Source organism: Salvia splendens, chromosome 11 (genome assembly GCF_004379255.2).
Source record: "Salvia splendens isolate huo1 chromosome 11, SspV2, whole genome shotgun sequence".
NCBI lineage: Eukaryota > Viridiplantae > Streptophyta > Magnoliopsida > Lamiales > Lamiaceae > Salvia > Salvia splendens.
In genome coordinates this window covers 4,942,916-4,968,063 of record NC_056042.1, presented here as the reverse complement: position 1 = coordinate 4,968,063, position 25,148 = coordinate 4,942,916, and the positions used below count along the sequence as shown (strand labels likewise).

The following is a 25,148-nucleotide window of genomic DNA, read 5'->3' as shown; positions in this document are numbered from 1 at the left end:
TCACGAATCATTTGCCGATCTTGCTCACTCATAGTCACCGCTCCTCTGCGAACTTCAGTCCGTCCTCGACTTGACGTCTCCGGTTGTTCCTGAGTTCGTTGCTGACTTGGAGTAGATTTTGAGCAAGTGAATCAGGGGTTTGAGCTGGAGTGCGAGCATCTGTTGGCGGGAAATGCCTAAGGAATCTCTCGATTGAAGGACGCCGGCAAAGAATGATGTCGTACCGAGAAGCATAGCGCCGCAATGAATTCACGACTTGTTGGCAAACCGAGCTCTCCAGCGCATTGTTCCTCCGGAGTACATGATATTCCTCCCACAGTTCGTCAACTCGTTCCTGAACTTCAGAGATGGTCATTCCCCCGCGCCTGCAGATGAAATCCTCATACGCAGTCCTCTCAGCGACGGCGGTATTCAGCTCGGCCTCCAGATCTTTCTTTTCGGACTCTAAGTCCTTATTGTCGGCCTCCAGCTTCACTGAACGAGCCAAGAGTTCGTCATTCTTCACCTGGTCAGCTATGGCTCTTTTCTCAGCTTCGTCTAAAGCCGAAGAGTACAGCCGCTTCCAGTGAAGTACCTCCAGCTCCTTAAGAGTTCAGAATATAGAGCAGCTATGTCAGTTCGGCATTTCAGATTACTGAGCAGGTAGTAAACCACAACAGGAGTAAAAGAGAGTACGAAAGGCTATACGAAGACACAAGAGCAGAAAGAAGAATTTTTTCATTCATAAGAAAAAATGTTTTCTACACAAGGGCTTCAAGGCTGTTTTACAAGAAGGAAGAAACTAAACTAAGAGAAGGGAGACGAAATCATACTCCGCCAGCTTCGTCTCCGCCTTCTCGGTGAGGTTCAGCTTCCTTCTCCTTGTCTGCTTCAGCTTCAGCCTCGGCCTCCCTGCTCTCCCCAGCCTGCTCGGCGCCACCGTAGCCGATCTGCTGCGCCTCCTGCTCGGCCTGCTCATCGCCGGTCTGCCGCTCATGCTGCTCGGTCTCACCCTCTCCATGGAAAATTGGAGCGGGTGAAACTGACCCTATGGAGGCAAAGATAGCCTCCATGTTCTCATCGCGGTCAGCTCGGCAACTACGAACTTGGTCTGCAGAAAGCAGGACCGAGGACGAAGCAAGCTCCTCAAGCACCGGCAGACTCTGAAGCCGAGCTGCTATCTCTCGGCCGTACAGCGGCAGGACGACTTCGGGCCCCTGCTCGGCATTATCGGTCATCAGTTTCAGCAGATCACCGACAAAGGCCGAAAATTGATTGCTCAGAAAGAGTTTCTCCGCGAAAGCACGGAGAACCTCCCCTTGGGCAACCACGGCGGCAGCATCCCTCCGTTTCGTCTGCTCTCGCTGGATGACGAGCTGGTTTTTGGCAAACTGGGCTTCATCCTGGGCCGAGATCCTAGCAGCTCTGGCCTTCTCAAAGTCGGCCTTAGCCTGTTCGGCCTGGTGACGAGCTGCCGCCAACTTCCTCTGCATCTCAGCATAATCGTTGGACGCTTTGGAGAGTTCAACGGCGACGAGCTTGGAGAGCATATCGTTCCTCTGAAAATGGAAAAAGGAAAAAGTCAACCGAGGGGCCACAAAAAATACAGGAAAAAAGCAAGGCCAGAAAATCAAGAAGAGAATTCACCTCGGCGAAGTCCGTGGGCCATAAAAATGGCTCACAGATATGTTCCGAAGGAGGCGCCAAGACCACGTCTTTCTCTGGCGCTCTTGGGGGCTTCTGGGTCTTCCCCTTCCTACTTGCCGAAGTCGACTCCGGCTTCTTTGGATCCGAAGAGGTCTTTTGCCTCTTCGGATTCTTCTCGGCATCAGGCGCCGAGCTGGTAGCCTTCTCTTTCTCCGGCTCCTTAAGCTCGGAGGATTTGCGGCTAATCTTATTCAGCATGTACACTGCCAAAAAGCAAGAAAGCAAAGTTAGTTTTCGCCACAAAAGCAGTAAGGCACAAAAAAGAATTCCTCACCCTCGGTCTCTTCATCCGAAGACGAGGAGTCGAACACGAAGTCGCCCTTGACGAGCTCAGACTCCAGGTACTGCTTCCTAATCATAGGAATCTTATTGAGCTCGCCCTCGAGCTCGTCCAACGGTTCTAACCGAGGATGAGGAATCACGGACTTCGGCCCTCTCCAAGGAAAGCCCGGAGCCGCTGTCCTATTATAAAAAAAGAAGCGATGTTGCCACTTTGGCCACTTGGTTTTGCAGAAGGCCCTAAAAGGCTGTAAAGGGATCAAGTAAAACCAAGATCCTTTTCTCTTAAACTGGAAAAAATTAAGGATTGCCCTCAGAGACAGATCCTTGTCTAGCCTACGCAGTTCGGCAGCAAAGGCCGATAAGTGCCTCCAAGAGTTCGGAGTCACCTGACCTAAAGGGAGTTGAAAAAAATCTAGCAGCTCTACAAAGGCAGGGGGAAGAGGGAAACGAAGCCCGCATTCCAAGCCGGCTTCATAAACGGTGGCGTAACCCTCCGGCGGCGAGTCAGCCCTATGAAGGTCGTCGGGAATCGCAACCTTCCCCCCAGGAAAAAAATATTTTTCGTGTAGGGATATCACAGTATCCTTACTCAAGATGCTGTGAAAATACTCTACGGTCTTCTCCCCGGATTCTTTCCGGCTAGAAGACCCCTTATCCCCTTTCCTACCGCTACCTGACTCAGAAGAAGAAGAAGACATAGTTCTTACTCTTTGAAAGTCTGAAGAAATTCTGAAGAAATTCTTGAAAGCGGAAGGAAATTTTTACGCAAAAGAGAGAGAATGCAGAAGAAGCAATAAGCAAAAGTGTTCAAATGATGAAGAAAGGACGTATTTATCAGATTCGGAGAAGATTTCAAAATCATCGCACCGTTTCGAATCCCACCTTTTCAGGATTCAACGGCCGGATTTTACTGTCGCATTTAATGCAGTCACGCGCAAGGCACGTCCCCTGACGTCAGCCTTCCCCGTACCTTTATCCAGAATGCCGAAGTGACTCGCTTCGCCGAAGTGATTCACTTCGCTTTTCGGGGGGGGGGTAGTGATGGGGTACGTACTAAACAAGCCCAATAGCAGTGACGGCCCATCAGCCCAAAGACCAAGGAAGAGTATCAGTTCGGCATTACCAAAGAGTTCGGCCCTAGCCTACAGCTCGGTAAAAGCCGACCAATCAGTTCGGCATTACCAAAGAGTTCAGCCCCAGCCTACAGCTCGGTAAAAGCCGACCAATCAAGCTCTACTCTCAGATCGGCAAAAGCTGCTCGGCAATAGTTCAGCAGTTCGGTCTCAGTATTCGACCGAACTGGGAGATAGTGGACTCATGCAGAACCTCCACGACCTCCACTGCACGATCTATTTAGTGGTGGACCCATGCAAGATCTCATGACCTCCACGACATCCACGATCTAATTAGTGATGATGTAAGCCACGACCTAATTAGTGATGATGTAAGCCACGACCTAGTCAGTGGTGATGCAAGCCACGATCTTAGTTCAATGTATAAATAGAACTTAGATCAGATAGGAGAGGGAGCTCTCGAGAGATCAAATATCAAATAGCAAGTCTGTATTGTAAGCTGTAGAAAACAGATTAAGCAATACAACTCTGCCCTCTTTTCTTCCCGTGGACGTAGATTTACCTCAGTAAATCGAACCATGTAAATCTCTGTGTCGTGATCTGTATTTTCCAGCATTCATCACCATCAAAAATTCGCCCAACCATCACTACTAAATCTCTCACCTCAGACAGTATACAGTATACTACAATGAACTCAACAGTCAATTCTCTATTTCCATGAAATGTTGTGAAGGCTGAGAATAATGGGAAATTTCCAGAGCATCTGTACTAGAACGCCAGACGAAGTTGGTGGAAGCATGGCTTATCGAAATCTGCAGAATGAATACAAATCCAACGAAGAATCAATATTGGTTTCCCTGAGTTCAATCTACAAAGCAACTAAGGCCATACTGCAGAAGCTGTGTGTCATGTTCAACTATTTGAGGCCTTCAAAAGCAGCAGATCCACCTCTCCCTAAAAATGCACCCTGTCAGCCGCTATTACTTCCACCACATCAAATTCGGTCGTCTTCCCACTCAATCTTGGAATCTGGTTTGAGGGGATGATGAAGAAGCTGGGTGTGAGAATGTTGGTATTGTTACACGCTGTCAGATATACTCGGCCCACAGAAATGAGGTAGAGCAAGAACATGTTGTCTCTGAGATTGATGTAGAAATTGGGCCTTGCTTGGACGAGATCGTGGCGATAAACGAGAGAGAGGCCAAGGAGCAAGTGAAGACGAGTATCATAGTGGTGGAGGATGAGAGAGAAACGAAGGAGCAAGTGAAGAGTAGTAGTAGTAGTAGTTGTCAAAAATAAATTAGCCACCCATTTAATACTTGTCTTGTTCCCAACTACTTGTAAACTCCCAACTATGTAATGTCCCAACTACTTGTATTAAATGAGGATCAAAGCACCCCTATAAAGAAGGGTGATCGGCCTCTCCAAAAATACCAAGAAATAAAATTACATCTTCTTCTCCACTTCTTCTTTCAATATGCAGAGCCATATTATCTTTGCCTCTCTCGATTACCATCTTTAAGAGTAGTATCGTAGTGGTGGAGGAAGAGAAGTGGATAAAGCATTACAGCAGCCGGCATAGCATACTCTTAGTCGGAGAAGGCGACTTCTCCTTCTCCGCTTGTCTCGCCTTGGCCTTTGGCTCCGCCGCCAACATCATTGCTACATCCCTTGATTCTCAAGGTAAACCCTATTCATTCATAACTTTCTTAATTTTACTTTGAAAACAACAACTTTCTTAAAACTTGAGTTGGTGATGGATGACTATTTCACAGAATTCACAATTTAAAAAAAAAAAAAAAATTTAGTTATTGCTGAATCTGAATTGATCGTTTGGGTGTTTGATTATCTCAGAATTTCTCATGATGAATTATGGGAATGCTATGTCCAACATTGGTGAATTAAGGAGGAGAGGGGGCAAGGCAATGCATGAGATCGATGCTACTAAAATGGCCAATCATGAACTGCTCCGACACATTAAATTTGATCGCATAATATACAACTTTCCAATGTATGTTAATGGAGTAAATCGATAATTTGTAACGAAATGTTTGTCTTAAAATGCTTCTCGTGCATACTGACTCGTAATATATGTAAAACTAATTTCTAGTGTTTGAATTGTCGAACCAACAAATAGTTATTTTCTAGTGTTAAATTTATGCTCCACAAGTTATTGAATTCATTCAATAAAAATAGACACTATTTTCATTTTCGCATGTCCATGAAAATAGTCTATTATTTCTATTTTTAGTAACTTTTCTCTCTAATGAGACGACTAACAACACTCCACTTACTTTTTATTTTTTTTAATCTCTATCACACTTTATCAATTACACATTTAAAACTAATGATGTTAAAAAAATATCTATTTCTATGGAACGGAATGGTATTATGTACCAAAGCAACTTCTAAATATAAATATCCCCAACCAACACGTGTTTGATCAAACACCTTATAAATATCTTACTACTACTCTCTCCGTTCTTGAAAATTTGTCATCTATTTCTTTTTTCGTCCGTCCCTAAAAATTTATTACCTTTCACTTTTACTATTTTTGGTAGTAGACCCTACATTCCACTAACTCATTCACACTCACATTTTATTATAAAACTAATATGTAAAAGTAGGACTCACGTGCCACCAACTTTTTCAATCCACTTTCTATTACATTTCTTAAAACCCGTGACGAATCAAATGGTGACGAATTATCAGGGACGGAGGGAGTATAATTTAAAATTACTAGCATTTCAATTCATGAAACATAAGTGTAATGCTCATTTCAAATCGTCAGATAACTTAAGCAAGTGAATAGAGAGTAGAGACATTACTTGATTATATTTGGGAGAATGAAGCGATTCTGTTTCACATCAAATTTCTATAAAGATGAATAGCATATCCATAGCTCTTAGTTCCATCACCTCAAATTTGCTCTCCTCTCCATGGATTCGTCTTCACACTCTAACTTGGAAGATGCATTTGCGTCTTTAACTGTTTTGATCAATGATGAAGAATCTCAATGTAAAAACTCGTCGAAAGAAGAAGAAAGAGAAGCCAAGGAGCAAGTAAAGAGTAGTACTAGTATAGTAGTGGTGGAGGAAGAGAAGAGGATAAGGCATTACAGCAGCCGACTCAACATACTCTTGGTCGGAGAAGGAGACTTATTAGAAATGGGTCACTCACCCCTTAAAAGGCCTTATAAGGGGGAGGGTTATCCACACTTATATAGAGGAGCTAGGATCATCACCAAGTCGATGTGAGACAAGATTTAAGAGTTTTAACACGCCCCCTCACGTGGGCCGGAATGACACATCAGACTTCCATCACGTGGGTAGGCAAGAGACGAGATAAAGAGATAAAATCCATCATCAACTTGGACCCCCTCTAATACCATATTAGAAATGGGCCGCCCATTTCTAATAAGACTTCTCCTTCCTCCTTGGCCTTTGGCTCCGCCGCCAACATCATCGCTACATCCCTCGATTCGAAATGTAAACCTTTTTAATTCAAATTCGTCTTCCCAAAAAATATTAGTAAAAACAATTTTAATTACAACTAGATCTTGCAACCTGATTGATTTTCTGAGTGTGATTAATTATATCAGCAATTGTGATGATGAATTATGGGAATGCTATGTCCAACATAGAAGAATTAAGGAGGAGAGATGGAAAGGTGCTGCATGGGATCGATGCTACTGAAATGGCGAATCATGAACTACTCCGACAGCTTAAATTTGATCGCATTATATTCAACTTTCCTTATGCTGGACTTTACAAGAAGAGCATCCCAACTGAATCCCAGCTTAGGTCAGCGTGAATTTTATTTGTCTTAATTTCTTGATTAATTCATTAATGCTAATATATGTATATGTGTTGATTTGTTTATGAACGCGCATTCTTCACAGGGAACAGGTGAGCAAGTTTCTGATGAACGCGATGTAATAGCCGAGACTTAGATTTCTCGGGAGTTATGAAATAAAATACTAGAACTTTTATTGACAAATGAAAGAGTATTTTTATTTCTTGAAAAAGGGTACAATTACAATTTTCAGAATCTCAAACTAAATTACAATCTTTGACAATGAAAATAAAAGTCGAGCTACACTACTACATTTAGAAATCCCTAAGGGCTACTTTGGCCTTCGTCATCGGGCCGTCTCGGCCCCAGATCTTTCAAACGAGCCGGGAGGGCGAGACCACGAGGGAAGACAGCCTCGTTGGCCAGTCGCAACTCCTGCCATAGCACACGAAAGAGAACTAGTCGCATGAATAGAGACTGTTGGTGGATTGTGATAGCTCGGCACCAAGCTCAGCAGTTCGCCACCAAGCTCGGCAGTTCGGCAGGGAGCTCAGCAGTTCGCCACCAAGCTCGGCAGTTCGGCAGGGAGCTCAGCAGTTCGGTACCAAGCTCGGCAGTTCGGCACCAAGCTCGGCAACTCCGTGATCTGGAGAGAAAGATCAAAACATGAAGAAGAGCTCGGCTGTTATGACAACTCGTTTCAACAGCCGTTAGATCTCCTCAATTGTTTACAGAGACAACAAGAGAAGTGTATTAAGAAAGGGAAGGGGAAACAATACCTTTCAGAAATGTGAGTGAGTGTTGGACCGAAAGAGGCAAACTCCAGCCAGCAGGCTCCCCTCCAGCTAATACTCTGCAAAGCTGCAGGTAACAGCCCTTGCTTCCCCTACCCAAACCGGTTATAGTCCGGAAATCAGCCCCCACAATGCCACCTCTAGTGTGCACCTGCAAAAGAAGACAAAATTCATGAATGAATCAGAGTACAAGGCAGCACAAAACACCAAAATCAGTTAAAGGATGCTGCAAGGTCAGCCAACACTCAACCTCTTGCAGCTTTCAGTTACACCCCAGCTATAAGTATAGATCAGCCTCGGCCTCTTCCTCCCCATTTATCACAAAGCAACATCCAATTAAAGAAAGAGAGGAGCCGAGGAAGGGGGAGGAGGCGAGGGTGAAACAAGAGCAAAGACAAGGACTAGCAGCACAAGTTCAGTGGAGGTAACCACACTTCCTTTCAACCTCTGTTAACCATATTATAGCATCATGTAGACATCACAAGCATGCTAGAGGAACCCCATAGTTTCAGAGAATATAAGTAAGCCGTAAATAATTAAAGGAACAACACTTTAGCCAACTGTCAAGCTCATCCCAGTAGGCGGACGATTAAGTTCAGACACGAACCAACGAAGTAGAGAAAAACACCTAAATAGCTAAGGTAGAAGACTTAGCCTAGGAGTTTTCTGTTGAAGAAGGCGACGCCGACTGCGAAGCAGCGGCGAGCCGGCGGAGATAGCCGAGGAAAGGATCTGCAGCTCGCCGGAGAGGTGACGGCACCGGCAGGAGTGTGTGCTGCCTCAGCCCAACGGGGAGACCCGACGGAGGCGGCTACACAGCCGCGGCGTCGGCTGGAGACGGAGGCGGCATCGGCTTCGCGTCGGTAGGCTGCACCCAACGTGAGACGCAGAGAGGGAAGACGTCGACAGCGCGAGCCCACCAAGCTCCAGTGATGGCGCCGGCGATGGTGGTGCGTGGTGGCTGGTGTGGCGGTGAAATCCGCCGAGGAAGGAGAAGAAGATTAGGAATTTGCCTTTGTTTTGAGATTTGGGGATTTGAATCTTGTTGAAGATGGAATGAGAGAGAGTCGACGGGTTGGAGTATGGAATTGGGCTCCCCAATTTTTAAAACTGTTTGGCCTAGTTCTTTTTTTTTAATTTGGGCCTCCTTTCATAATGGAAGAAAATAAATGATGATGATTAAAAGAGATGTAGGAATTGGGCCTGGTATTACATCCTGGCCCAGATTCTGAGTTTTTAAACCACGTGGGATTAGGCCCATCGCTCTAAATAGAGCCGGAACTTAAGAAGAGAAATTTTCCCTAAGCCACGGAAGAAAGGAACTATATTAAGCCGTGTTGAAATAATTTTCGATAAGGAATTAAAGCGGACTTTATTAGTCACAAAAAGTATTTTAAAAATACCTAAGAAATCCGGAAATTTTATACCCGATCGGGTCAGCCGGTTACAGAACAAATTAAATCACCGTTTTAATTAAGATTTAAGACTTCTAATTTTAGAAGGGCAGAAATTAAAATAATAAGCACACGCTTAGGCATGCATTCATGCAAGATTGAATGATTACTCAAAGCCTAATTTAAGTACATTATTTTTGAAAAGGGACGTCGTCGCTCGACGAGTAAATCTCAAGTCAGACAGTACCCGTTTGAAAGGTTAAGCAAACGAGGTGGGCTTTTCTATCCTACATTATGTGTGGGCTTCTTTCCTTTTTATTTACAGAACTCTATGAGAATAAGTGTGAACTTTTGAATGAGTTGTCATGCCATGTTTTATTTTGTGATTGCCATTCATGGTTAAAACGAATTCGGGTCCCAGTAGGTCAGTAAATCCTACTCGGACTAGTGTACACTTACGGACCGTGAGCTAGCGCAAGGTTGGCCGGTCTAGGGGTCGTGAGCTAGCGCCAGGTTGGCCGACCCAGTGATCGTGGAATGTGGCCACATTCCCGATTCACACAGCTTGACATGGTATATCATCAGAAAGTTAAAAGACTGCAGTCTATTTCAGAAAGAAATAACAGATTTTAGTGACCGGGACTTGTTTCCAGAAAAAAACCCCGCGTTCACTCAGCTTGGCAGACAACTAAAAGAAAAACAGTTTTCGGCATAAGCCACTGAGTATATCAAGTACTCAGCCCTGCATATTGTTTTCCTTAATGTGCAGGTTGATCGTTCGAGGCAGAGGAGGTGTTGGGACTGAAGATAAAATAAAAGAAGGGTAGCTAGTGTAGTATGTCTCCATACATGTTATACTTGTCTTGGAACTCTTCCGCTGCATAGACCTAGCTTTGTCTCAGTAAAGACAATGTCCCACATTTCACTCTGATGTAATAACTTGCTGTCTTGATGACTTTTAGACAGTATTTCCTTAATTTCAGTAACTAGGATGATGTGTTGAGACAGTTTAGTATTGTTAGTCGCGAAATAGCTGCGCTTTCTTTGACTAGGAAGTTGTGGTCGTGACAGAGTGGTATCAGAGCACTTTTCTTTCGTTCTGACCCAAGAACCTTCTTTCTAAACCTCAGTACAGTAGCACTAGGCTAAAAAGTGAACAGAATGATCAGTACAGATCCCAACACTCAGCTCGACACGATCAACTGCACCAGAAACAGGGGTCGACGCCCGCGTCGTCCAGAAAAGAGAATTTTAAAGAAAGAAAATATTTTTCCATTTGAGAAGGAAAATGAAATTTTCTAAGTTTTCAAAAAAAAAAAAAAAAAAAAAAAAAAAATTCATAGCCCTAAATGGGAACGAAAATGTTTATTTGAAAAGTTTGCAAGACGCAACGTGCTAGCTGATACTTTGCATGAGATATGCTTAATGTATCTGTGATTTATGTTTAAAGAGCTTGACATGAATGTATAGATGTCATGGGGACTATGTATGTGAACCTAGAGTGCTTTAGAAAAGTACCTTAGGTGAGACATGCAGAATCAAGTACTAGCAGAACGAGAATTTGTTACCGCCTCCCAGGGCGACGAGACCAACTAAAACCCATCAGTTTGGGCAAGCTTCTAATTCCAAGGAATTATGAGAAAGAAAAGACGAACCAGAAGGTACTATGATACTACTTATAGACAGCAATTAAAGGAAGTCCATTCCTTTAAGCACACAGATAGTATACATAAATATATGTATACTAGATGATAAACCAAGAAGTTCCTAGTGTCTTTACAAAGACCAAGTCATAACGAAAATAGTGTACTTTCAAGCATGTTCGGGAGATGCATCCCTACACGGAAAGAGATCGTACCCGCGATCTAGTAAAGTGATCTAATGTGGCGTAACAAGCCCAAGTGGCTACGTGATCCAGAAGCGATACTTATAGCGTGCTACGAAGCACGATGGAGAATGTAATGTTTTACCAGAATCAGCGTTCTAAGTTATCGAGAACGATATGAAAGTATGACCTCCAGCTGCAGTTATCAGTTTAACAGCACGAGGAACCCCATCTTGGAATGTGTGGTTTCCCAGAACGCGTTTATCATGTGCGAGCTCCACAAGAAAAACAAGGGAGTGTCACATAACTAGAACCGATGATTATAATCAATAGTACTTACTTGGATCCCAATGAAATTCTTTCTAAGAGTCCTCCCAAAGGACGGTACCCCGTCTGTTCAGACTTTAGTTGACTCCCAAGTAACATGTCAGTATTCATTTTTCTATGCAAGGTTTGACTCACTTCCAGTTTATGGACTTCAGTCCTTTGACTCATCGATAATAAAGAGTAATGTTTTGACTGCGTGAGCTCCAGTCATAAACCTTAAATTCTACAGTTGTTCATATCTAAGACCTTCAGAATAAGCTTATTCTTCAGACATTCTTTGAACCTCCTAGACAACGATGTCCTGTCGTCTATTTAAGACTTGTGATTGATTCACAATTTTTGCTAGTAATACGCCACTGCCATTTTTCACAAAAGCAGTGATTCAGTTTCAGTTCCAGTTCCCAAATTTGGGATACTTCTATGTTTCAAGCATCGTTATTTGTTGTTCTCTCATGTGAGCCACAATATAGGGGATTTGTACCCCGATTTCTTCGACCCATGCAATGAAATTTCATTCTTACGATGCTTACATTTGTGATCTCCAGAATGATCACGCCACCTAAACATTTTCCTCAGGGAATTTCATGTTGTGCTGGAACTTTTGTCCACCTCCCTATTTTGTAACCATGTTGTGGCGATATCTTTCTTACAGAGGTGAAATTTTTCTATCTCAGTTCCAGTACATGTATTATTCCTAGTTTCGGAAATTTTCATTTCTGCAGCTTGAAGTTAAGGCAAGCATATTGCACTTTTCCCTAACGAGTTTGATCTAACTGATTTTGTTTTTCGAAATAGTTCTTTTCAGTGATTGCCTTTAATGAACCTATGAAAGCATTGATGTGATTTTGTTATTCCATATCAAGATGCCTTTGAAACATGAACAATGTCCCTTCATTGCAATCGCCTACGTTTCTAAATTTTTCGCGATTGATCATCTTAGGCGGTGACATGTTTGAACCACTATCCTTGATGCTCAGATCCTTTCAATTCAATTGGACAATTGTACTGTCCTATTTGACAACTTACTATGGAAATTACAGTTAGTTCATTTCCATCCAGTTTTCATGACCTATCTCATGATTATTTCTAGCTCCCATCAAGGGTGGACTTCAACTTCTATGAGTTCATTTGAAACCAGTTGAGCCCATAGTTCTTTGAATGAACTCAGTACTTACCTTCAAGGTCGATTATCGACGAAAATTCATATAAGTTGAACAAGGGATGCTATTCTTGTCCAGTTGGGTATTCAGGAGCCCTTCAAATTTTCAGTCATACTCTCTTGTGTGAATAATAATCCAAGTTAAGACTATTAGATTAATCATTGAGTTATTGATACGAGGCTAGCAGAAAAAGGCATGGTCTCAGTTTCTTTCAGATACGCATAATAAATACGTCCCCATGGAGACACGTGCAGGAAATGATGCACCAACCAGAAGCGTCGCATAACCGACAGCAAAGCGTTAAATACTTCGAATCTACGTACCGCTTGTGACATCAGGTGGAAGATCGAATATTTTGTTGTATAGAGAAGCAACTAGCCTTGAGTAGAGAAATATCAAGGAATATTTGTGGATTAAATGATGTCCGAAGACGTAAAAGACCTATATGGTAGTTTGAACGATCAAAATGCTTACTCCGAGTAAGATAAGTAAGCCACAAGAACAAAGACTCAATCATGGGCATGTAATGAAAGCCATGGAGAAAGTACGAGTGTATTCGTAGTTTATGTTTGACGGAACAAATCCCATCAGCAAAAGGGATTCGTCTGAGAGGTGGCCAGGAAAAGCTAAAGCTGGAGAGACATTCGGAAAGAGGAACGCGTGATAGCATCGCTACCCTCACCATCCCTACTATGAAAGGAAGAATCGAAATTCTTCTTTAAAGAGTTGTCGCAGAAGAACCGATCTAGAGCCCTATAATACAGAGCAAGGGCAAACGTTAGCATTAAAATGCGAAGAAGTATTCTACTATATGCCACACCTCAATTAAGCGGCTCACCAAGGAGCTGTCGATAGAGTTTTGTGTTAATCTAGACACGAGATCTGGATCACTTTGGAAAGTCATGCGAGATTATTTTACCATGAATCGCTCAGTTGAACCAAAAGGGCATGGAGACAGTAGCGTTGGGAGAAAGAAGCCAACACCTCCACATGCACTAATCCAGTATTCAAGGTTTAACGCGAGTAGAATAAAGTCTGTGCTAAATCATGACAAAGGATCGCCGTAAACACAAAAGCATCTTGAAAACGATGAAAGTAGACTACCTCAACTGAGCGAGAGGTTACGAGGTCATTAAGCCAGCTCAAGGACTACGATTACGATCGATACAAGCATTTGAGAACTTAGTATCTGACGATGAAATCTAAAACGAGGGACATTTGAGAGCCATTTTAGAAACGTTAAGAGCCGAGAAACTCTATGCTAAGTTCAGCAAGTGTGAGTTCTGGCTTAACGAAGTGAATTTCCTTGGACACATAGTGACAGCAGAAGGGATCCGAGTAGACCCTGCTAAAGTTGAAGTCGTGCAACGTTGGCAGTCACCAGCGACGCCCAATGAAATTCGGAGTTTTTTAGCACTGGCAGGATACTACCGACGATTCATGGAAGGATTTTTCTAAAATAGCGAGGCCGATGACTCAACAGCTCAAGAAAGGAGTTAAAGTCAATTGGACCCCAGAATGTGAAGCAAGCTTCCAGTTGCTAAAGGAAAAGTTGACCACAGCGCCAGTTCCAGCTGTGCCAGAAGCGGGAGTCAACTATGTGGTGTATACAGATGCATCGAAGGTCGGACTCGGGTGCGTGCTGATGCAGAAAGGCAAGGTGATAGCATATGCGTCACGCCAGTTGAGGCCGCACGAGTTGAACTACCCGACGCACGACTTGGAATTAGCAGCAATGGTACACGCCTTGAAGATTTGGAGGCATCACCTATATGGAGTTCGATGTGAGATCTTCACAGATCATAAGAGTCTCAAATACTTTTTCGAGCAGGAGGATCTGAATATGAGACAGCGCAGATGGCTGGGACTAGTCAAAGACTACGACTGTGGTATAAACTACCACCCAGGCAAAGCCAATGTGGTAGCAGATGCCTTAAGCAGAAAGACTGCGCCTCAAGTGGCTGCTTTCCTCACACAAGAGGAAGAGCTTATCCGGGAATTCGCCAAGATGCGACTGGAAATAGTAAGAGCCCCGGAGACAGTGGACAGCAGAATTTCCACCTTGGTCATAGAACCAGATTTAAGAGCCAGAATCGTTGAAGCCCAGAGAGACGATGACGCTCTAGAAAAGATCCGTCTCAGAGTAAGGACGGGAAAAAGGGAATACTACCGCGAAGAGGCGGATAATGCTCTCACTTTCAAAGGGAGATTATGCGTACCCGACGAGGAGGCACTCAGAAATGAGATCATGAGTGAAGCTCATGAGACACCATATACTGCCCATCCTGGAGGTACGAAGATGTATCAGGATTTGAAGAAGCAATTTTGGTGGGACGGCATGAAAAGAGGCATAGCGTCGTTTGTAGAAAGATGCCTGGCTTGCCAGCAAGTGAAGGCTTTGCATCAACGACCCTATGGAAAGCTACAACCTCTCGAGATTCCAGAATGGAAATGGGAGCACATAGCAATGGATTTTGTGACAGGATTGCCAAAATCACAGCGAGGAAACACAGCCATCTGGGTAGTTATAGATCGCCTCACCAAAAGTGCTTATTTTATACCAATCCGAATCACATATGGATCCGACAAGTTGGCTCAGATCTATGTGCAAGAGATCATACGCTTACATGGCATACCAGTAACGGTTACTTCGGATCGAGATTCGAAATTTACTTATAGATTTTTGGATAGACCTACAGCGAGAGTAGGGCACTCAGCTGAATTCCAGCACAACATTCCATCCACAGACAGACGGACGGTCCGAAAGGACGATTCAGACATTAGAGGATATGTTGAAAGCCGTAGTGCTCGACCGTGGAGTAAGCTGGGAGCCAGTACTTCCACTTATAGAGTTTTCCTACAACAACAGTTACCAGACAACCATAATTATGGCCCCATATGAAGCACTCTATGGGAAGAAATGTAGATCACCGCTTTACTGGGATGAAGCAGGTGAGAGAAGAATTCTCGGACCAGACTTTGTAAATGAAATGATAGAAATTGTCCGACAAATCCGAGGGAGAATCAAGGAAGCTCAAGATAGACAGAAATCCTATGCAGATGCTCGCAGAACGGATTTACAGTTTAAAGCAGGAGACAAGGTTTTTCTGAAAGTATCCCCATCAAAAGGGATAACCAGATTTGGCGTCAAGGGCAAGCTGAAACCGCGTTTTATCGGACCTTACGAGATCCTAGAAACAGTCGGCCCTGTGGCGTACAGATTAGCGCTTCCGCCAAGCTTCGGGAATGTTCATAATGTGTTTCATGTATCACAGTTGAGGAAGTACGTGTTTGACCCCAAACACATAGTGCACCAAGAAGAGATGGTGTTAGAACCAGATTTGAGCTATGAAGAAAAGCCAGAAGCAATTCTGGACAGAAAAGTTAAAGAACTGCGAAATAAAAATATTGTAACAGTGAAAGTCCTTTGGAAGCATCACGACCGCAAGGAGGCGACGTGGGAGCTCGAGGACCAGATGAAAGAGAAGTACCCACAGCTTTTTGCCTAACCGAGACAAAATTTCGGGACGAAATTTTTGTTAAGGGGGGTAGAATGTAATAGCCGAGACTTAGATTTCTCGGGAGTTATGAAATAAAATACTAGAACTTTTATTGACAAATGAAAGAGTATTTTTATTTCTTGAAAAAGGGTACAATTACAATTTTCAGAATCTCAAACTAAATTACAATCTTTGACAATGAAAATAAAAGTCGAGCTACACTACTACATTTAGAAATCCCTAAGGGCTACTTTGGCCTTCGTCATCGGGCCGTCTCGGCCCCAGATCTTTCAAACGAGCCGGGAGGGCGAGACCACGAGGGAAGACAGCCTCGTTGGCCAGTCGCAACTCCTGCCATAGCGCACGAAAGAGAACTAGTCGCATGAATAGAGACTGTTGGTGGATTGTGATAGCTCGGCACCAAGCTCAGCAGTTCGCCACCAAGCTCGGCAGTTCGGCAGGGAGCTCAGCAGTTCGCCACCAAGCTCGGCAGTTCGGCAGGGAGCTCAGCAGTTCGGTACCAAGCTCGGCAGTTCGGCACCAAGCTCAGCAGTTCGCCACCAAGCTCGGCAGTTCGGCAGGGAGCTCAGCAGTTCGCCACCAAGCTCGGCAGTTCGGCAGGGAGCTCAGCAGTTCGGTACCAAGCTCGGCAGTTCGGCACCAAGCTCGGCAACTCCGTGATCTGGAGAGAAAGATCAAAACATGAAGAAGAGCTCGGCTGTTATGACAACTCGTTTCAACAGCCGTTAGATCTCCTCAATTGTTTACAGAGACAACAAGAGAAGTGTATTAAGAAAGGGAAGGGGAAACAATACCTTTCAGAAATGTGAGTGAGTGTTGGACCGAAAGAGGCAAACTCCAGCCAGCAGGCTCCCCTCCAGCTAATACTCTGCAAAGCTGCAGGTAACAGCCCTTGCTTCCCCTACCCAAACCGGTTATAGTCCGGAAATCAGCCCCCACAATGCCACCTCTAGTGTGCACCTGCAAAAGAAGACAAAATTCATGAATGAATCAGAGTACAAGGCAGCACAAAACACCAAAATCAGTTAAAGGATGCTGCAAGGTCAGCCAACACTCAACCTCTTGCAGCTTTCAGTTACACCCCAGCTATAAGTATAGATCAGCCTCGGCCTCTTCCTCCCCATTTATCACAAAGCAACATCCAATTAAAGAAAGAGAGGAGCCGAGGAAGGGGGAGGAGGCGAGGGTGAAACAAGAGCAAAGACAAGGACTAGCAGCACAAGTTCAGTGGAGGTAACCACACTTCCTTTCAACCTCTGTTAACCATATTATAGCATCATGTAGACATCACAAGCATGCTAGAGGAACCCCATAGTTTCAGAGAATATAAGTAAGCCGTAAATAATTAAAGGAACAACACTTTAGCCAACTGTCAAGCTCATCCCAGTAGGCGGACGATTAAGTTCAGACACGAACCAACGAAGTAGAGAAAAACACCTAAATAGCTAAGGTAGAAGACTTAGCCTAGGAGTTTTCTGTTGAAGAAGGCGACGCCGACTGCGAAGCAGCGGCGAGCCGGCGGAGATAGCCGAGGAAAGGATCTGCAGCTCGCCGGAGAGGTGACGGCACCGGCAGGAGTGTGTGCTGCCTCAGCCCAACGGGGAGACCCGACGGAGGCGGCTACACAGCCTCGGCGTCGGCTGGAGACGGAGGCGGCATCGGCTTCGCGTCGGTAGGCTGCACCCAACGTGAGACGCAGAGAGGGAAGACGTCGACGGCGCGAGCCCACCAAGCTCCAGTGATGGCGCCGGCGATGGTGGTGCGTGGTGGCTGGTGTGGCGGTGAAATCCGCCGAGGAAGGAGAAGAAGATTAGGAATTTGCCTTTGTTTTGAGATTTGGGGATTTGAATCTTGTTGAAGATGGAATGAGAGAGAGTCGACGGGTTGGAGTATGGAATTGGGCTCCCCAATTTTTAAAACTGTTTGGCCTAGTTCTTTTTTTTTAATTTGGGCCTCCTTTCATAATGGAAGAAAATAAATGATGATGATTAAAAGAGATGTAGGAATTGGGCCTGGTATTACATCCTGGCCCAGATTCTGAGTTTTTAAACCACGTGGGATTAGGCCCATCGCTCTAAATAGAGCCGGAACTTAAGAAGAGAAATTTTCCCTAAGCCACGGAAGAAAGGAACTATATTAAGCCGTGTTGAAATAATTTTCGATAAGGAATTAAAGCGGACTTTATTAGTCACAAAAAGTATTTTAAAAATACCTAAGAAATCCGGAAATTTTATACCCGATCGGGTCAGCCGGTTACAGAACAAATTAAATCACCGTTTTAATTAAAGATTTAAGACTTCTAATTTTAGAAGGGCAGAAATTAAAATAATAAGCACACGCTTAGGCATGCATTCATGCAAGATTGAATGATTACTCAAAGCCTAATTTAAGTACATTATTTTTGAAAAGGGACGTCGTCGCTCGACGAGTAAATCTCAAGTCAGACAGTACCCGTTTGAAAGGGTTAAGCAAACGAGGTGGGCTTTTCTATCCTACATTATGTGTGGGCTTCTTTCCTTTTATTTACAGAACTCTATGAGAATAAGTGTGAACTTTTGAATGAGTTGTCATGCCATGTTTTATTTTGTGATTGCCATTCATGGTTAAAACGAATTCGGGTCCCAGTAGGTCAGTAAATCCTACTCGGACTAGTGTACACTTACGGACCGTGAGCTAGCGCAAGGTTGGCCGGTCTAGGGTCGTGAGCTAGCGCCAGGTTGGCCGACCCAGTGATCGTGGAATGTGGCCACATTCCCGATTCACACAGCTTGACATGGTATATCATCAGAAAGTTAAAAGACTGCAGTCTATTTCAGAAAGAAATAACAGATTTTAGTGACCGGGACTTGTTTTCAGAAAAAAACCCCGCGTTCACTCAGCTTGGCAGACAACTAAAAGAAAAACAGTTTTCGGCATAAGCCACTGAGTATATCAAGTACTCAGCCCTGCATATTGTTTTCCTTAATGTGCAGGTTGATCGTTCGAGGCAGAGGAGGTGTTGGGACTGAAGATAAAATAAAAGAAGGGTAGCTAGTGTAGTATGTCTCCATACATGTTATACTTGTCTTGGAACTCTTCCGCTGCATAGACCTAGCTTTGTCTCAGTAAAGACAATGTCCTACATTTCACTCTGATGTAATAACTTGCTGTCTTGATGACTTTTAGACAGTATTTCCTTAATTTCAGTAACTAGGATGATGTGTTGAGACAGTTTAGTATTGTTAGTCGCGAAATAGCTGCGCTTTCTTTGACTAGGAAGTTGTGGTCGTGACACGCGAGGAGTATGATCATTGAAAGCGGTGAGATTCATATTTCGCATAAGACGAATAATTTCCATGCCGACTTTGATGTGGAGAGCTTTGCTTCTTCGCACGGCCTCAGACTTATAGAGGCTGTGGCATTTAAACGTGGTGATTATCCGGGCTACAACACAGGTATGGATTCAGGGGTGATGGGAACTTCGATTGCTACCCTAGCAAAACCTGTGTCGCTGTGATCAGTTTCATCATCTCTTTTTTATTACAAGGATCTTGCTTGTTCTTGTTTCAGCACACTTTTGTCTTTTTTATATCGGATTTGGATATGTGTATCCATTGATCTTGCCGTTTCAACTCTACCAATGATATGAATATTTCGGAATATCATTGAACTATTTTCCGAGAAATAACTGGATGACTAATTATTCTTTTCAATGTATCGTGTTACAACTCAAAGATGATTTAAAGCAACAACAAATGTCTAACTGAATGTTGTGACTTCTGTTCGATGAAAAGTAGGCGCTACTTAATTTTTGCACTAAGACTGTACTATTGGTTTCCCACATCGAATTCCAACTGAATAAATGAGAGGTACATAAACTTATGGATTCATGAGGCTGTCACGACCTTACTTGAACAGGATCTGTTCTATAGGCTCGTACCTCTGTATCCTTGATTTCTAAGGAGATAGGAAACCACGTCTGGTGGATGAACCATGCCTGCCTGGCTAGAGCGTGATTAAACAGCCCTTCAAGTTGGATTTCCAGCTCGTTGTGCAGAAGATGATCGTTCTTAGCTTGACTCTGGTCTAGTTAGGATGGCCAGGCAGTTGTCTGACAGACTAATATTTTTTGTTTTCGATTTATTGATGCAGCAGCAGCTAACAAGTATGATAATTATGTGAGGTATGACATTTGATAACAGCGCCTTGGGTTTGTGTGGAAAAGAAGTTGTACATGGAGGAGTTTGGGGGTTGTCACCTATGTAGGAAATGAAACAACCTTGTGCTTGTTTTTCTTGTTGTAGATGAATATATGTATTTGAGTTGGCTAATCTGATTTTGAAGTATCATTATTGAATTTTTTCTCCCACATCGAATGTAGTATAGAGGAAGGAAGAGCATACCATTTAGTATAAAATCATGGGTCATTCTATGTAAAACTCATACCTTTCTCGGCCTTTTGGCTAAGATCAAGTGTAGTATTTGTTTTTATCAGTTTAATATCTGATATGTAGACCATTGGTCTACACGATATTAAATTTATTTTTTGAGGGGAAGGCCCATTAAAGTAGCTTGCTACTTGGGCCTTTGTGTGTCGCCCATGTGTTGCACTATTGCTTGGGTCTGGCGTACCCCACCAATTTTAGTTCAAATATTTGTATAAAGGAATTTTGTTGGGCTTTTCTTCTGTATTGCACCCATTCTAAGGAATTTCTCGGATTAACTTTTTTTTATATTTTTTCCCTTACCTCCAGCATGATTTAGGAAGTGTTTGCTTGGAGTACTGTTCTCAAATATCCCTAATTAATTGTTCTTGTGAATTGGACACATCATAGGCAAGTTAGCGGTCATTATCCTTGATGATAATTAAAAAATGTGATCTTTGCCTTTTGAATAAATGCATCCCCACTTGAAGACTTGAGTATAAATAAAGTTTACAAGTAAACCACATTATACATTCTCCATGCATAGGGTATTTACCCATTTAATAAATGCTCATATCAAATCGAACTCAGATAAACTCAACTGGTGAATACAGAAATACTCGAGTATATTGGGAGAATGAAACGATTCGTGTTTCACTTGGTACGTCTATAAAGACGAACACAGGGTTTGATCTTCATTTATTAACGGCCTAAAAAACAGCATATCCATCGCTTTAGTTCCATCAACCTCAAATTCGCTCCATCATGGATTCTTCTTCCCTCTCTAATTTGGAAGACACATTTGCGTCTTTAACTGTTTTGAGCGGCGCCATCGACGATGATGATGAATCTAATTGTGAGATTAATGCTGCTCATGTCGTCTCTGCGCCTGGGATCAGATGCTCGAAAGAGATTAACGTAGAAAGTTGCCCTGCCGTGGAAGAGACCGAAGCCAAGGAGCTAGTAAAGAGTAAGACTAACGTAGTGGTGGAGGAAGAGAAGACGATAAAGCACTACAGCAGCCGACACAACCTACTCTTGGTCAGAGAAGGAGACTACTCCTTCTCCGCTTGGCTCGGCCGCCAACATCATTGCCACATCCCTCAATTCTGAAGGTAAACCTTTTTTCATACTTCGGTATGTTAGTGTGGGCGGAGATCTTCAATAACCACTAGCTTAAGTAAAAAAGAAAATTCGTTTTAACTTTTAACGCCTCAACTCCGTGCCCAATATTGATTGTTTTTGTGTGATTATATTAGCAGCATTTCTGAAGGAGCATTATGGGAAAGCTATGTCCAACATCGAGGAATTAAGGAGGAGAGATGGCAAGGTGATGCATGAGATTGATGCTACTGGAATGGCGAACCATGAATTGCTCGGACAGCTTAAATTTGATCGCATTGTCTTCAACTTTCTTCATGCTGGATTTTTCGACAACTTGTCAAAGGAATCCCAACTTTGGTCAGCCGGAATATTAATTTCATTTGTTTTGATTTTGTGGCGCATTGATGCTAATGTTGTGATCACAATTCACTAAAGTATGGATTCGGGGGTGATGCCAACTTCGATTGCAACCCTAGTAAAACCTTCAAATTTGGGCTTAATTAAGTATATGTATCGCTGTGATCACTTCGTCTTCTCTATTTGATTACGCAGATATCACTTGATGATCTATGCTTTTACCTTTTGTGCTATATATGTATCTCAGGGACACTGGTGCTGATGTTATGTTGTTTTTGAAGTTATATTATGATAATATTGGGGCATAGCATAGCCTACGAAGTCACTAGATCATTACTCGATTCACATTTAGATGCCAAAAATGCGAGGGAATTAAAATTATGGTTTGATCATTATCCCACATCGGCAGCGATGGGTTATATAGTGGCATATGATATTATGATTTGCGGAGGAGCCTTGTAACATGGGCTGGTGACCTAAGTAGGGGCAATAAGGAAATTGAAGGTTGGGCCATGATTGTTTGGCCGGCCCAATGGCTGCCGTTCCATGAGGTGCAGTTGAGCCACGCAGTTGAAGGATAACGGGCCTTGGTTGCCCTGGCACATTAAAACTTGATGAACGCCTTTTCTTCAGGCCTTTTCCCTTCCCTCCAACACGATTTAGCAAGTGTTTAGAGCACCAGCAACGCGGGCCGCCGGTTTTTCGCGTGCCGTTCCTGCGGAACGAAAGCGCAGCAGAACGCGTTGCGGCGCATGGTTTCGTCGCGGTGCCGTTCCCATGCCGTGCCGGCGGCACGGTCTGTGCCGCCACGCGCTTCGGCGACGTGGCTCTCCCCGCGCTTCGGCGACGTGGCTCTCCCCGCGTCGTGCGTGGCTCTCACTCGCCGGCCCGCTAGTGGGCGACGTCACGTGCTGACGCAATAATTAATTTTTTAAAAAAAATTGATTTTATATATATAAAAAATTTAACGGTAATATTACCGTTTTTTTACCGTTTTTTAATTTTTTTTAAATTTTTATTTTTATTTTCTTATTCTATAAATACTCATAATTCATCCTTATTTCACACACAACTACACATCTATTCTTCCTAAATCAACTTCATTTCCTCTCCAATTTTCATATTCAATCTCTTCACAAAATGTCCGACGACGGCAACTACGGCGGTGGCGGCTCCGGTGGGTGGGATCTCAACGCGTTCGGCGATTGGGAGACCATGTACAACACACTTGGTGGTTCCGGTTCGTCGACGCCGGGCACCCAGGGGTCGGCGACGCCGGGTGGGTACCAACCACCCACTTCGATGTGGATGCATACGCTCGACCCTCCGCCTCGTGGGCTTCTCAGGGATTGTCCCAGATTCGGGAGGATATCCCCGTTGAACCCACCCAGAGAGATGGCCGAGGCGGTGGAAGCTCCAGGGCTGCGTCTGAGGCGGCCGAGGAGGAGGAGGAGGAACCGGAGGATCTGGGCCGACATCCGTACAACAACGAAGAAACAAAGGCGGTGTACAAAGCCTGGCTCACCGTCTCGTACGATCCCATCGTCGGGAATCAACAAGCCGCCAAGTGCTTCTGGGAAAAGGTCCATGATGTCGACCACCAGACTAAGCTGAAAGGGGCCCGGAAGCGCAAATATACAATGCTCCGTTCTCACTTTGGCCGAATCGACGTACAAGTCAAAAAATTCTGCGGCATCTACTCGGCCGAAGCGGCGCACTACCAAAGCGGAGCTTCGGGCGCCGACATTCTGAGGGTGGCTTTGCGCGCCTTCCACCAGGACACCGGTCTACAGTTCAAATTTGTTGATATTTGGCATATCGTCAAGGACAAGGAAAGGTGGGCCGGCGGTGTCCGCTCTAGCTCGGGCTCAACCTCAAAGCGCACGAAGCACACGGCGAGCGGCAACTACTCGTCTGGTGACACCGGTGAGGCCAGCGAGGGTGAACCGCAGGTGTTTGATTGTTAGGGTTTGTATACTAGAAATCACCTTTCGAGTGATTGGATACTGTAAAACTCTAATGGTTATTTTCCAATAAATGCAACAGATTATTTTTGTCATAATGTTGTTATGTTTTACATTTAATGGTTGTTTATTGCATATTTAAATGTATGAGCAAACGTAACAAAGTCTAAGTCTTTGTTTTAGTAGACCGGTTGTGGGCGTCGTCCAATTTAAGGTAACACGGTCAGTTCTAAACAAAGAAAAATAAGAATTTCACAACCTAGATAGGCCTAGACTACCTATCGCGAAAGGTTGCAATGTCAGTCCGATTATTTCTAAACCTTATTGAAATAAGATGACGTTAGTGTGGTATAGCACTGAATGGATCTAACATCAAGACGAGTCTTTATGCTATCTACTGAAAGACGAGGTCTTGAGAATTAATTTCTTAATCAATGTATGTTAGCATTGAGCATACGATATTGAGTATTTAATACTTTGACTTACCAAAGGTGCTGGTTTTTCGTAACCCAACGATCCAGGTATATTGGGTAGTGGTAATCATTATCTAGAGGTGCTAGGATTGCTATTATGTTGAAACGTGCGCGAGGAGAGTCTCGTTTGATAATATCCACAAGAGGAGCTCGAAAGGAGGTTTATTATTCGGAACCTAGATAGTTGGAGTTTGATTACTCTATGAATAATAAATAAGAGTTTCTTGCTAAGTCCACTCTGGAATTCGAAATATGTTAATTAATTAAGTCTATAGCAGACATTAATTAATTAATGGATGTTTACATCTTAAGCGCGGGAAATAAATCAAATACAATTAAAGGAAACCCGGAATACTTGTAATTTCGGATTTGGAAGGCAGTGCAATATTACTTCTGTAGTGGCTGCTCATATATTCCAATATAAGCTTATATTAAATTGTGGGTTCAATTTAATTAGTAAAAAGCTAATTGGGTGAGGCCTGTTCCAGATTCTTCCTTAGATCCCTGACTGGGCCCAATATGTGACTTAAATAAATGGGAGAATAAAGGAGACAGAAAACACAACAATTAATTTGTCAAATTTTCGTCCCCCCTCTAAAGAGTGATTTTTGAAATTGTGCTCTCCTCCGTGAGCTGAGTTCTGTCTTCCATTAATTCGAGTCCTAAGTACGTTGGTGAGATTGCACACACATAATTCAGTGTATAGCCGGGACACCAGTCAGAAGATCCGAGGTCTATGTATTGAAGATCTCACGTGGAGACGGAGCAAGCCATCATCGATTCTTGATTGAATCAACGGGTAAATTGGATAATTCCGTAAGTAAGCATGTTTAAGGAATTTTATGTGCTAAAGATGTTTAATTCAGTATGAAGCATGATACATGTGATAATTACGCGAGATAGATTTTGTCTAAATAATCTGCTAAATAGATCAAATTTCAGTGATCTGTTTGTCTGCACGCATCTACCCTCCAGCCCTTCAATTTGGGT

General features: G+C 43.5%; 2 non-coding genes and 1 pseudogene across 2 annotated transcripts; all 3 read left to right on the top strand.

Annotated features, from left to right (window-relative positions):
- The first annotated feature begins 3,784 nt into the window (after nt 1-3,784).
- LOC121754327 lies at nt 3,785-21,868 on the top strand (annotated as a pseudogene).
- Nucleotides 19,737-19,957, top strand: LOC121756687. Its single transcript, XR_006041063.1, has one exon. It is a non-coding gene; the product is annotated as a small nucleolar RNA U3 (small nucleolar RNA).
- On the top strand, nt 20,279-20,473 carry LOC121756731. Its single transcript, XR_006041103.1, has one exon. It is a non-coding gene; the product is annotated as a U2 spliceosomal RNA (small nuclear RNA).
- Nucleotides 21,869-25,148: the final 3,280 nt, after the last annotated feature.